At 46.1% G+C, this 15343-nt stretch overlaps 1 protein-coding gene across 1 annotated transcript in view; it reads left to right on the top strand.

The window, feature by feature from the left end:
* SLC36A1 (solute carrier family 36 member 1) overlaps positions 1-15343 on the top strand; it is a 252623-nt gene that overhangs the window by 182032 nt on the left and 55248 nt on the right. The gene's annotated exons all lie outside the window — the stretch shown is intronic.

Here is a 15343-nt window from a genome sequence, read left to right as displayed (position 1 = left end):
TTCTCATGTTGAGCTGTGACTTCCCCACTTTGGGCCCTGGCTCTGCCCTCCAGGACTGCACGAAGCGAGTTGTCCCTTCAAAATCACTCAGACATTGTAGGTGTTTCTCCTTGATTAAAATAATAACAATGGCTACCATGGAGGTGGTATTTGCTGCGGCTGGACACTGTGCTAAGCACGTTACATGTCTGATCTCATTTACCCCTCACAAGAGTACCACGAGGGAGGCATTACTCTTGTCCCATTTTATAGATGAGGAGTCTGAGTCTCAGGAGAGATGAAGAACCTTACCTAAGGTTGCTCTGCCAGTAAGTGTGCAGAGCTGGGCTAGAAACTCAGACTTTTCAGAGCTTAACCACTGTAGTCAGCTACCTCCTGTGCACACACATGCACACACACGCACGCACACACACACACACACACAGAAGCCTTCTCCAGCTATATCCACACTGACAACTCTGCAATGCAGCAACAAAAATTCTCATGTGGCTCCAAAGTGCCCAGAACCTTTTAGGCAATTCTATCTGCCTCTCCTCTGGCTCACCCACCACTCCCTACCCTCAGCACCTCCTAATCCAGCCTTCAGTTTCTCCTCCCATCACTCCAAATATCCCTTACTGGAGGGTAGGTGTGCTGTTCCATCCAGCAGGCCTTCCTCTCTCCACTGCAGGTGATTCTAAGGGGCCCGCAGGTCACAGTGCACCCGCCCAAACCACCTCCACAGACACATCCCTCAGGCTGAGTCGCCTTTCTCATTTGCCTGTTCTGGCTCCAGCGATTGGTACACCAGTCCCATGACCTGATTGTGGCCAAGGAGAATCGTTGGCAGTCTCCTGGGGACTTTGGGAGAAAGGAACTTTCTCCGCCCCCATAGACTACTAGGATTAGTACCTAAGAAGATATAAACCTGGAGACACAAGCCCATTGTATTAAGTTCCCATTGCTGTGGTAATAAATTACCACAAACTTGGTGGCTTAAAAGAACATGCATTTATTATCTTATAGTTCTGGAGGTCAGAAGTCCTAAAATCAAGGTGTGGGTCACAGTCTGGGTCACATTCCTTCTGGAAGCCTTAGGGAATGATTCATTTCCTTGACTTTTCCAGCTTCTAGGAGCTATCTCCATTCCTTGGCTTATGGATTGCTTATTCCTCCATCTTCAAGGTCAGTAGAGTGGCATCTTCAAAACACTCTCTTTCTCTCTGACCTCTGCTTCTGTCTTCACATTTCCTTCTTCTACTATGACCCTCCTGCCCCCCTCTTATAAGGACTTATGTTATTACATTGGGCTAACCTGGAGAATCCATGATCATCTCCCCAACTCAAGATCCTTAACTTAATGATATATGTAAAATCACTTTTACCATGTAAGGCAACACATTCACAAGTTGAGAATTAGGACATAGACATCTTTTGGAGGCCATCGTTCAGCCCACCACACCCATCCATGCAGAGGGAGTCTAACAGCAGCAAAAGAGAGAGGCCAACACCAACAGGCAAAGAGAGAAGAGCTAAGGGAGAGCGAGAAGAGAGCCCTTGATCCAGCTATACCTGAAATCCCAACTTGTCGGTTACATAAGCCAATGAATTCCCTTTTTGCTTAAGTTCATTTGGTCTCAGTTTCTGTCACTTGCAACCTAATTTATTCTGACTGCTATGCATGCAACTGGCTGGGATTTCCCTAGCCAATTCAGTTTTTCAAGGGCAAGCTTGCTGAGTTATTGCCAAGATGACCTTGTTTCACAAATCCAAAATTGACACACATAGTACAACAAGTACACATAGATGTTTGGGGAGGAAGGAGGACGGAATAGAAAAATTGAACAGAATTACCCTGGGAACTGAGATGGAAGAGTAAAAACAGCACTGCACTGGGAGTCAAAAGACTTGGGTTTTATTTGCATTCTGGTGGGAGAGATCCACCATCCATATGAAGGATTATGTGGTTGAACATTACAGCTGCATCCCTTCTAGCTTCTTTGTTTTCTAGTACACGATGCTGTTGACAGAGACCTCAGTGCTAAGAATACCCTTGTTGCTCTGTGTTTCTATCACACACAAAGGCATCACACCAAAAAGGAATGAGAAGGCTGGGCTTTTGTGGTACATAGCCAGGGGCAGTCACTCTGTCTCTTTCCCATCTCCTCTTCCAGCTTTTGGCAGCAAAACAATGACTTTGAGAGAAAGCCAAGAGGAGAAAAGGAAAAGAGGCAGCTGTTAAAAAAAAATTACACATATACACACATATAAAGCCCATCCACCATGCAGACACCTGTACCCCTGACTGATTCACAATCCAGACAAGAGAATAGTCTATGCTTGCTTAGTACGTTTCTCTATTTTTAGATTTTTTTTTTTTTGCAATAACAACTTACTAATTTAGGGAATTTTAAGAATAAAGTTTTATGGGCTTTCTTTCCTCTTTCCTTCCTTCCTTCCTTCCTTCCTCCCTCCCTCTCTCCTTTACTCTCTCTCTCTTCCTTTTCTTTCTTTCTTTCTTTCTTTCTTTCTTTCTTTCTTTCTTTCTTTCTTTCTTTCTTTCTTTCTTTCTTTCTTTCTTTCTTTCTTTCTTTCTTTCTTTCTTCTTTTTTAAGCAAACCATAAGATGATCAGATCTTTAAAGGCCCTCCTGGCACAATCTTGTTAAGCTTCTTGGGAGTGTGTTGTTGTCAGGGGGAGAGGCCAGAACAGAACACTGGGAATGGCCAGGGTGTAGCAACAGTCCCACGAAGAGCAGGTACAGCCCATGCCGTGACTTCAGCACCATTCAGGCAGAGGGGAGTTAGGGGCCCAGACTGTTCTGCTCCATAGGTGCTTGTGTGGCACCATAGGGGGTGTTTTCTGTGCAGGAGACATTGTACTTTGTCATCTTGGAACAGTCATTTTCCCTGTTGGGCCTTAGTTTTCTCTTCTGCAAAATTGAAATATTGGACCAGAAATCATTAAGAGTCTTTCCAGGAGACACGAAGGGACTTCTGGAGAGCTGGTAATGTTCTGTTTCTGGAACTGGGTACTGATCACATGGACGTGTTCAGTTTCTGAAAATTTATTGAGTTGTACATGTATATTTGTGCACTTTTCTGTATGTATATTTTGCTTCAATAAAAAGTTTACATAAACAATAAAAAAGGGGGAAGTGGGTGTGAGTAGATATGAAGCAAATGGAAGTGAATTGTGTGAGAATGCAGAAGAAAGGACGAAGGCAAGTCACAGCTCCCCACTTCGAGTCAAACATGTTGGGAAAGAGAAGGAATATGGCCAAAACAGTCACTGTAACAGAAATGAGAAGTATTGTGCCCTTCGGACATAGTTATTTGTTTGGTTTTGTCCAGTTTCGGACATGGTTTGATATCTTCATGTCTGATAGGGCAAATTAACAAAGAGTGCTTTGAGACATGACTCTTCATTTAAGTTCTCCATAGGAATGCTGGTGAAGTCTAGCGCTGGATAGGTTCTGGGTTATCACAGCGCATGCACAGTCGGCCCCCTCTGCTCTGGCACCAGCTGCCCTGATTCAGCTGGTGGCAAGAAGTAGGGGAAAGAGCAGTCCCATAGGACCCTCTGGAGTTTGGCTTGACATTCAAGCAGTGGTTGTGATGTCACCATCACACTTAGAGGGGTCATGAATAGGGGCGCCCGGCTGGCTCAGTCAGTAGAACATGTGACTCCTGATCTTGGGGTTGTGAGTTTGAGCCCCACATTGGGGGTAGAGTTTACCTTAAAAATTTTTTTTAAAAATAGGGATGCCTGGGTGGCTCAGTCAGTTAAATGGCTGCCTTTGGCTTGGGTCATGATCCTGTGGTCCTGCGATCGAGTTCCGCATCGGGCTCCCTGCTCAGCGGGGAACCTGGTTTTCCCTCTCCCTCTGCCTGCCGCTCTGCCCACCTGTGCTCTCTCTCTCTCTCTCTGTCAAATAAATAAATAAAATCTTTTTTAAATTTTTAAAAAATAAAAATAAAGGGGTTGTGAATAAGTCATCAGTGCAAAGTGGCTAGGGTTCACTCACTCCCTAAACATGTACCGAGCACCTGCTCCATGAGGGGCACCCTTCTAGAGGCAGGGAACACAGCAGTGCATGAAACAGATAAAATCCTTGCCCTTGGGGAGCATCCATGATCTACTACGTCACTTAATAGCTTTGGAGGCTTATTTAATTTTTTTAGTTTGTGAAAAAAATATATAACATAAATTTTACCATTTTAACCATTTTTGAGTGTGTCCAGTTCAGTAGCTGTAAGGATATTTACATTGTTATGCAGCCAGTCTCCATAACTTTTTCATCTTGCAGGACTGAAGCTCTGGTCCCCATCAGACAGCAACTCCCCTTTGCCCCCTTATCCCAGCCCCTGGCACATCCCCCTCTACTTTTCTGCATCTATAACATGAGGGGAATAGACAATCGTGGCGACGCGGGTTCCATCGGGCTCCAGGCTTTTATCAGGGGGTATCCTCTTGTGTCCTCAGCACTGTGCCTTCAAGGAGCTCGAGGAGGATTTGGGGATCCAATAACCAGTGGAGATATGGGGCCACCTATGCAAAGTGCCAAGGGAGGAAAAGAGCCCTTGCGGCTCAAAGGAAAGAAGATGCCGTGGACCAGAAAGGGCTTTAGCTGAGCCTTTTGGAACAGATAGGCTTTGAATAGGGAGAGAAGAAGGAAAAACGCTATGCGCTTTGGAAGCCTATTCAGCCAACCTCAAACTAAGCCCTGGAGGCAGGTCCTGGCTTCATTTCCCTCCCTGGAGCCGCAGAGGTTGAATGAACAAGTCTTGCTGACAGAACCAAGGGATGCTCAGGCCCAGGTCTACTGGTGACATTATTTTGTTCCATTGCACTTCTTGGAGGTGTTTCTAGTTGTTGACCGCAGGGAGTAGGGTGTGGACAGTTCTGAGCTTTTTAGCTAGAATGTCAGAGTCTTGCTGAACTTGCTTGTTTTCTGCCTGTTCCGGCTGTCCAAGCACTCTAGATAGACCCCCCGGGTCTCCCTCACCTCACCCTCCAGGAAGGCAGTATGAATGAACAGGGGCACCGATGGGGTGGTGCAGCCCCCGGGGAGGTGCCTCCAATGCAGACTGTTCCCGATGTTCCCGGGTGATGGCCAGGGTGGCCTGGGGAAACAGGGGATGGCCCTCTCTCTCCTCAGCTTTCTAAATGCCGTCTGTCCCAAAACCTGAGCCTTGCTTTCCGCTACACCCAAACCACCCGTGGGACTGGTTCTCCCCAGCACAAACAGCTCTTTGTTTGCTGCTGGTATTCCTTTGTTGGCATCTGAACAATTCTCTGTGGTTCCCATTCGAGGCCAGCCTGAGGCAAAATGTGATTGGCGGAGGTTGGCAGGGGTGCCACAGCTCGCTTCCCCTCTCCTGCCCCCGAGCCTAGACCCCCCAACTTCCCCCTTTACCACAAATGCCGCCTCCACCACCTGTGGAATTTTCTCCCCACTCAGGGTCCCATCCTTCACTTTTCCACATCTGCTTATCTAAGAAACAAATCGCTTCTAAGGGATGAGATGTTGATAAAGTATTTCTGTTTTCACAGGAGTCTTCCATAGACGCACTACCCTGACCCCGATGAAAGAAAAATGGTTAGGAATTTTGGGCGCCGTGACGGGTTTCTCGGAGCAGATACATTACCCACTCGGTTCTTTGTCTATACAACGGACACCGGGGTACACTGGTCCAGCAGCATTTAGTTTCAGCTCAACTACTAATGTCTGTGTCTTCTTCCCCTTTGGGAAGTTCCCAGTTTCCCCCCCCACCCCCATTTCAGTAAAGGAGCTGGATTGGGTCATTACTACCAGCCGCACCATTCAGAAGCCTGTGCAAGCAGGAGGGATAAAATGATGCACTGACCCCAAAGAAAAGTTCTCCATTTTTTAAGAACTTATGAAACTAGGGGACACTAAGTTTCCTCTGACTCTTTTTGCTCTCAGCTACCTGGGATGGCTTTCATCCAAGTACAACACTTTACAGTTTCAAAGGTGTCATCACTGCCCTGACTCAAGTCAATATTTGTTCAATAAATAACTATGAATGTCTTTAAGGTCCCATGCATTGTGCTGACTCTATGGATATAAGCTTAATCTGTCAGCTGCTGGGAAAAGGAAGAGCATATTCAAAAGGAGCACAGCTCCTTGTGGATGGGACCTCGAATGTAAGATGGGAGTTAACAGAAAGAGCCCATGGCTGAAAATAAGATGAACGTTCAGTAACAAGAAGCAGCCAACCTTGGGAAGGTCTAGAGGCAGCCTGTGCAAAGGCCCTGAGGCAGGAGGTAAGGCCACTAGAACTGTCTGGGGATCAGCAAGGTCAATGTGTTCGCAACTTAGTGAGCCAGGATGATGGTAGGACATAAAATTAGAGAGGAAAATGAGGCTGGATCATGCAGAGAGATTTATGGGTTTTATTTTGGGTATAATAAGAAATCATTATTTTTTTGGTTTGAGTTTTTTTTTTTTATATTTTAAAAAGATCATACTGACTACTGTAGAATGGTCATCAGCACCGCTTTGTACCTCTCCTGGGCACTGTTCACAGCACCATCAGTGTAAACAGAGCTCCCTGGAGTTGTGCAAGGTAAAGCAGCCCTGATTGTCCTCCCCAACCCCCATGAAACTTCAGGTGCTCACAAGCCCCGATGCTAAGAGGCTCTGGGATGGAAAGAGTCCGAGTCTTCCTTGGGGGCTTTGATGATGTCAATCCTTTGTCATCTTTGAGAAGCGGAGGGGAACTCGGGCCCCTCCAGTGTGTCTGCCCTGATCCCTCTAAACACTCGCTTCTCCCAAACCCTTTCATCTGAGAGGTCGAGCCAAGTGGCAGCAGACGCTCCCTCACTCTCTCCTCCCTTCAAGCTGACACCCTCTAAGCCTTTAAGCAGCACGTAACCCTCTTGTCTCAGTGCCCCTTGGAAGGGAGTAGCCAGCAGATTAAGTGATTCTGGGATCCAGGCGCTGAGGAATTCGGGGCCTCTCAGGTTTCTTGGCAGGACTTACAAGTACATGCAGAGACTCTTCTTCAGAACAAGTGAAAATAATTCCTTCCAGGGGCAGAAAAAGGCGTGCTTTTGGCAAAGGCCTTCAAAAGATGTTATCTCAAGAGCCCCTCATAAGAGCCCCTGCAAGGGAAGGCAGAAGTTGCTAAACCAGGTGGGAAAATGGATGGGCAGGCGGGTAAGGACTTACAAGGTTCCCACAGTGACTCGGGAACTGGAACTGGGGTGACCTCACGTGATTTCCACACTCCTGGGACCAGAGGGGGACAGGCAGAGAAGGGGCATTTAACTGTGGGACATTTGTATCGTGGAATGGGGTGCAGGCACCGGAAGGAAGGAAGGAGGCAAATACACATCATTGCTGTGGAAAGATCCCTAGTGATACTTTAAAGTACAAAGCACATAATAAAATGTATAATATAATCCAATCTGTGTAACAAAAAGTATATATACAGGGGTTCCTGGCTGGCTCAGTCAGGAGAACATGGGACTCTTGATCTCAGGGTCATGAGTTCAAGTCCCACAATAGGTGTAGAGACTACTTAATAAATGAAACTTTTTCAAAAAGTATGTATACATATCTATGTACACACAAATATCTTTACATATTATATTACAATATTTCTCCAGAGGGGCGCCTGGGTGGCTCTGTCATTCAGCGTCTGCCTTCAGCTCAGGTCATGATCCCAGGGTCCTGGGATCGAGTCCCACATCAGGTTCCTCGCTCAGCAAGGTGTCCCTATCACACTTTCATTACAGACAGAAAGTTGGGGGCTCAGAGACAGGAATCAGGTAGTCCTGCAGTTATTGCCAGGGTTGGGACCAGGACCAGGTCAGCCGGCTTCTGTCTCTCTCCTCTAGCACACTGTCTTCTTTGCTAAACCCAGGGGCCAGCCTTGAGCACAGGAGGGCTCAGACGCCTGGCTGTGTGTCCCATGGCTGAGAACCAGAGATGTCAAGTTAATGTTTCTCAGGGCGCCTGGGTGGCTCATTCGGTAAGCACATGCCTTTGGCTCGGGTCATGATCCCACAAGGTCCTGGGATTGAGTCCTGCATTGCATTCCTTGCTCAGCAGGGAGTCTGCTTCTCCTCTGCCCCTCTCCCTGCTTGTGATCTCACTGTCTCACGCTCTCTCTCAAATAAATAAGTAAAATCTTAAAAAAAAAAAAAAAAGATAATGTTTCTCAGAGCACAGGGATGATGGCATTACAGGGCTTTGGGCTTCCGCTTCTTGAATTCCTTCACAGACTGTACCACTGAAGTAGATGTGGAGCAAATCTCCAATCCCTCTTCCTCTCTGAGTCTCAGTTTCTTCCCTCACTTGTAGAATGGTGTGCACTGGGGGCGTGTAGTGGAGCAGAAGATCCCTCAGTGTCCTGAGAAAGGACAGGCCCTTCGGCTCCTGGCGGACCCGGGGAGGAGTTCGCCACAGGCCTAGGATTTCCCATTTCTTGAGTCAGGCTTCCCCCTGCTGGTGTCAGGTAGTACTCAGTAAATATCCAAGAAACCACTTCTCAGGGGTGGTGCATTGCCCCCCACCCCCAGGGAGTCCTTTTGGAGTTGTGGGGTCCGCCACCGTTTCGGGGTCACAGCCGGCATTTAGCGGGCAGGGGCAGAGACCCAGGCGTCCCGCAGGGCATGCAACAGTCCCACTCCATGAAGAATTGTCTCACTTTCCGCATGGCTTTTGAATGAACAAATGAAGAAATCCTGTTTCTAATGATCTGAGCCCGGACCCTAGCTCTCCTTTGCAAACATTAACAAAGCTGTTGGGTTTTTGTTTGTTTGTCGTTGTTTTGGTTTGCTCTGTTTTTAAGCTGTCCTACAGTGCAGCAGCTCTGGGGGTTGAGGGGTGCTCGCACGTTGCTCTGCTGGCACTTCCCCGGGCTCCTTCACCGCCGCATAAACTCGAATCACCAGTGTCACTGGGGCTGTTACCATCTTGACCTACTTGTACCGTCGGCTTTGCAGCCCTTCTCTCGGCAAATGCGCAACCAGAAAGATCTGAGGCTTCTCTTAACAGATGGAGAACAATGTATTACTAAATTATCAGAGATCTAGGAAATGCAAAGATTTTGTTTTGTTTTGTTTTTTCCTGCTTTGTCAAGATTAGTATAGACAAATAGCACAAGTAAGTTTAAGGTGTACAATGGGATGATTTGATGCACGTATACACTGCAAAATGCCGACCACATAAGGCTAGTTAACATTTCCATTCCCTCACAAAACTACCTCTATTTTCTGTGTGGCGATAACATTTAAGATCTCTCTTAATAACTTTCAAGTATATCACACAGGATTGTTGATTATAGTCACTGTACTATACATTAGATCCCAGGCCTCACTCATCATATAGCTTGGCATTTATACTCTTTGACCCACATCTCCCCATTTCCCCCATTCCCCTGCCCCGGGCAACCACCATTCTACTCTCAATTTCTTTGAGTTCAGCCTTTTTAGATCCCAGATATAAGCGAGCACCTACAATGTTTCTCTTTCTTTGTCAGATTTATTTCACTTCAGGATAGTGCTTCCATTTCCTTCAGATCTATACCCAGAAATGGAATACTTGGATCACATGGTAGTTATCTTCTTAATTTTTCATAGTGTTCTCCAGAGTGGCTGCACCAATTTACATTCCCACTACTAGTGGACGGGGTTTCCTGTTCTTCACCTTCTTGCCAGTGCTTGTGATCTCTCGTCCTTTGGGTGACAGCCACTCTAACAGGCATGAGGTGATACCTTTGTGCTTTTGATTTGCATTTCCCTGATGATGAGTGATCTTGAGCACCTTTTAGGGTACCTGTTGGCCAACTGTCTCTTCAAGTACTTTGCCCATTTCTAAATCAGGTTGTTTGGTTTTCTGCTGTTGAGTTGTATGAGTTCCTGGTATATTTTGGGTATTAACACCTTATCACATAGACGGTTTGCAAATATTTTCGCCTATTCTGTAGGTTGCCTTTCCATTTTGCTGGTTGTTTCCTCTGCTGTGCAGAAGCTTTTCAGTTTGGTGAAGTCCCACTTGTTTATTTTTGGTTCTGTCGCTTGTACTTTTGGTGTCAAATCTAAAAAATCTTTGCCAAGACCAATGTCAAGGAGCTTTTTCCCTGTATTTTCTCAGACCCCATTGTCTACTTACCCTTTTCCTCATTCCAAAGGCTTTCCCTATGCAGGCCTTGCCCCACCTCTCATTCATTCATTCATTCATTCACTCATTTAACAAATATTGAGACAGGGAGAACTTAATGTGTTCCAAGAAATGTGCTCAGGGGCACGGCAGTGAGCAAAAGAGATCAGGTGCCTGAGTTCACAAATCTTCCATTTTACATTGGGGTGGGGGTGCCAGGCAACAAAAGTGAATAAACAAGATAATAACTGCAGGTTGTAATTGTTGATATGAGGGGAGAAAATGGGAATAAGAAGGGCAGACAAGCAAAAGTCTCTCTGAGGAGGCAACATTTGAACTGAGACCTGAGAGTGATGAAGAGGCAGGCACTAAGGAAAAGCTGGGGAAAGAGTGTAGTTCCAATAGAGGGCACAGCACACGCAAAGGCCCTGAGGCAGGGCAGAACTTGTCATGTTTCAGGAACACAAGGAAGGCCACTGTGGCTAAAGTATAGTGACTGAGGGGTAGTGATAGGAGACAGGGCTAGAGAGGTCATTTATTGGACACCAGCTGTGAACAAGACACAACCCTAGTCTCCTGGCACTTACTGTCCCATTTGCTCAGACTACTTGCTCCCTGACTATGATACTTACCTCTGCTTCTCTGAATCTTTCCCACTCTTCAAAACCAGTCCCTGTCAAGCTCACCCCAGAAATTCCCCTGATTCTCCCAACTCTTAGACATGAAGGGCAACCAATATGTATTTGGAAGTTGGCAGCTCTGTCCACTCTCTTGCCTCTTAAGCCAGTGTTTCTCAAACAATGGTCGTCTGACTACCTACATCAGAGTCCCCTAAAAGGCTCCTAAGTTTTACAAGTATTTTTAGTGAAATATTTATGTTACAGCAAATATAATATTGTATGTATTCACATACTCATTCTCTGCTTTTAAAAACCTTATCATTCATCCATATTTGCTTCAGTTCTGTTTTTGTTTCCTAAGAAATAAAGTACAGGGGCACCTGGGTGGCTCAGTCGGTTAAGGGTCTGCTTTCAGCTCAGGTCATGATCCCGGGGTCCTGGGATTGAGCCCCACGTGGGGCTCCCTGCTTGGCGGGGAGCCTGCTTCTCCCTCTCCCTCTGTCACTCCCCCTGCTTGTGCTGTCTCTCTCTATGTCAAATAAATGAATACAATATTTTTTTAAAAAAAGAAGAAGAAGAAGAAGTATGTCTGAAGTACTGCATGGGATGTACTTATACAAAAATATCATTGTTTATCTGAAAACAAATTTAACTGGGGATCCTGTGTTTTATCTGGCAACTCTACCTGAGGGAGTATCTTTCACTCCTGTGAGCCTCAGTTTCCCCATTTGGAAAATGAGGGGGTTGGGCAGGATGACTTTTATGGGTACTATGGCTTGGATGCTCCTGCAGTCAGTTCAGACCCATCCCACAGCTCTGGGAGCCTTTCTCCCCAGTCCCGCCAGGAGGCGCCCTCACCCTCCTCAACAGCCTGGCGGGCTTGTGGCTCAGCCAGGAGACAAATGGGTCCCGCTGGCTCTGGGGAGCCACCTGGAAACCAGGTTGTGAGGCCTCCATGGCCCTGGGGCCTTACTCATCCCTAGGACTGCCTGTTCACAAGAGAAGAAGGGGAAATCTCATAGACCCTCTGAAGATAAGAACCGTCTCATCCAGCTCCCCTCTACCCTTATTTAGAAGCAGAGACGGACCCCTAGAGGGGAAGGCACTTGTCCAAGCCCATACCACTGGTCCAGAAACTAGACTCCTATCTCCCTGACCAGGACTCCTTAACCCCCTTAGGGGGCCTTATTTCTCTGTTTCCTGCTGGACACGTTTAACCCTTGCAGTCCTGTAGCCAAGACCGTTAACAGACACCAGGCAGCCCAGCACGGCCTAACAGGGAAGATCCCTCAGAGCCCCTTCACAAAAGGAATGTAACCTTGAAGCGGGAGCCCTTACAAACTGAGAGAAGACCAGGGACAAAGGATCAGTCGAGGGTGGGGAGGGAGGTGGGGAAGTGCGGGCACCTCACATTTAAGTTGGAAGTAGTAGTCTTTTAATTATGATTGGCTTCCTCTGTGTCAGACACAATGACCTATGAGGGACCGCTATCATCAGACAAGAAACAAGCTCAAAGTTAGGTCATTGGACTCGAAGGGCTCAATCCAGTTCTGCAGCAGATATTCAGAAGGAAGGAGCTTTCTGTTACCAGGGATTCAGATGGTCTCCAAAGGACCCACACTGTAGAGAGGAATTGCCCAAAGGGGAGGGAGACCCCTCACTCTGGACCAGGAGATGATTTTAGGAGAGTCACAGATTTAGCATTACTTAACATTGAATTAATTATAATTCAGTTCTCTTCGGGGCCATCTGGTTATCAAAGAGAAAATCTTAGTATGTTTTTTTTTTTTAATAAGAAACCTACCACCCTTCAAGCATGGGACACATTCATAATTGCCTAACATTGTTTTTTCACTGTATTTATATTTTTACTGTTTTTAAGGTTTATGGTAAATAATAAGGTTATGGTAAATAATACTGATTTTCTACCTAAGGTAATGAAATAATTTCCTTTAAATGTTACGTTGTTTTAAGTGATTTGATTTAAAGGTAGGGAAAGCACAAATAGAAGGAGGCTATAGAAACACTGCCTTGAAGATTCTAGATTTGGAGAGCCCCTGTTAACTGAGCTGATCAGTGGCTCTGCAGCCAGCAGGGGTGCAGCCCTGCCCTCCCAGGGCCCTGGGCTGATTCATGCTTCATACCCCTCTGATGCTGCCTTGCCCTTGAAAATCTCCCAGAGGGAGACATTTCAATATGGGGGAGAAAGCTCTGGGTTCCAGTTTCCTCTTTTTCTCATTGTCTCATCTCATGGGCAAGTCACTCACCTTCCCTGAACCTCTTTGCTTGTCTGTAAGTTGGTGGTAGAGCTGTTATAATCATGGGTGCCATGCCTCTCATGGATAATCTGCCCTGGGGTTAATCAAGGCATAAGGACTACATCTTGGGGTCCTGAGGTCAGAGGTCACATCTCCCTCCTTACCCAACAAACGCTCTGTAAAGTCATGCTCCATCATAAACTCCCTGCTTTATTTCCTTTATAGTTCGTGTTTCTACCTGAAATGGTATTATTCCTTAACTGGTGCATTGTCTGACTAGCTAGAAGGAAAGCTCCAAGGCAGCAAGAACCAATACCTGCCCAACCCACGAGCCTGTAGGACATGCTTAGCACCCTGCAGGCACCTGATAAATACCATCGAATGAATGAATTAATGAATGAGCCAATACCTGAATTGACTTTAATCTGTCTCTGCTTGGATCCCTAGAGTTTGAGACTATTAGTTCTGGGCTTGTTTATTCCCCATATGGCCAAGACCAAGCCAGTCAATTCCTTTCTCTTGAAAAAGAACACCAGAATACAATTTGATTTTTTTTATGAGTTTGTATTATTTTAGTGATTTGAAAATGATTTCAAATAAAAGGGTGAGAGAGAACAACTTGGCACCCGAAGACTCGGCTCTGTGGCCCATTGTAGTGGAGCATACTTCTTGAGCCTATTTTTCCATCTCTAAACGGGAGTCTTTAATTACTAGCCTGAGCTATCACACTAGCACAATGAACATGCATGAACTTTGAAAAGTGCTCTGTGGACTTACGGGGTCATTAACTCTTTCCTGAATCAGAGTGCCCTTTTTAAAGCAAACCTAATCCTGTTTGTCTTTCTGATTTAAAACCTTCCAATGACTTCCCAGTGCACAAAAAACAAAATCCAAACTCCTTACCATAGCTTATGAGATGGCATGGTCTGGCCTCTGCCCACCTCTTCAGTTTCATCCATTGTGACCCACCCTTCCCTTTGTGCACCAGCCATACCAGCCTGGGACTCATCTTGCTCCCCATTTACCTCCAGGCCTTTGCACATGCTGTTCCCTCTGCCTGGAATGCTCTTTCCCTGCCCGTTCCCTGCTCTCTCTCTACTCCACACACTTAATCCCTTCTGTTCCTTTGTGACTCAGCTCCAGTTTTCTCAGGGAAGCCATGGAACAGCCCGTCCAATAGAACTTTCCACAATGATGAAAATGCTCTAGATCTACCCTGTTCAATAGGTAACCACTATTCACATGTGGCTAATGAGCACTTGAAAAGAGTCTCATGTGACTAAGGAACTAAAGTCTTAATTTTAATTAATTTAAACTTAAATCTAAATAGCCACACATGGGTGGTGGCTACCATGTGGACAGTGAAGCTCTAGAGTAATGCTGTGTCCTCCCGTTGTACATACTCATGGTTTCTCTTACTCTTCCTTTACTGCACTTCTCACTTCTTGTCATTTATATTTAGTTGTGGAATTGTGGGTTTTTTGAGGTTTTTAAATTTTATTTTTAAGTAATCTCCACACCGAACATGAGGCTCGAACACACAACCCTGAGATCAAGAGTTGCGTGCTCTACCAACCAAGCCAACCAGGTACACTTAGTTGTGAAATTGTTTATTCCCCGCTAGACTAGAAGTTCTAGAACAAATGCTTTGTCTGCTTTGCCACAATGGAGTCTCTATCACCTGGCATGGGACCTGGTGCATAGTAGGTATATCATAAACATTTGTTGAATGAACAAATGAATGAATGAACCGTTAAGAGACTCTTAAAGATAGAGAACAAACTGAGGGTTGATGGAGGGAGGTGGGTAGGGGATGGGCTAGATGGGTGATGGGTATTAAGGAGGGCACTGGTTGGGGCGCCTGGGTGGCTCAGTCGTTAAGCGTCCGCTTCGGCTCAGGTCATGATCCCAGGGTCCTGGGATGGAGCCCCACATCGGGCTCCCTGCTCAGTGGGGAGCCTGCTTTTCCCTCTGCCTGCCACTCCCTCTGCTTGTGCTCTCTCTCTCTCTCTCTGGCAAATAAATAAATCTTTAAAAAAACAAAATAAAATTCTTAAAAAAAAAAAAGGAGGGCACTGGTTCTGAGGGGCACTGGGAGCTGTATATAAGTAATGAATCACTGAATTCTACTCCTGAAACCAATAGTGCACTGAATGTTAACTAAGTAGAATTTAAGTAAAAATTTAAAATAAATAAATAAATCGTGAGGTGGCTCAGTTGGTTAAGCGACTGCCTTCGGCTCAGGTCATGATCCTGGAGTCCCGGGATCGAGTCCCACGTCGGGCTCCCTGCCCAGCGGGGAGTGTGCTTCTCCCTCTGACCCTCCCCCCTCTCATGTGCTCTCTCTCTCT

This window comes from Zalophus californianus, chromosome 5 (assembly GCF_009762305.2).
Source record: "Zalophus californianus isolate mZalCal1 chromosome 5, mZalCal1.pri.v2, whole genome shotgun sequence".
Lineage (NCBI taxonomy): Eukaryota > Metazoa > Chordata > Mammalia > Carnivora > Otariidae > Zalophus > Zalophus californianus.
Note: the sequence above shows the minus strand (reverse complement) of the source record. Positions and strands in the feature narration are given on the sequence as shown.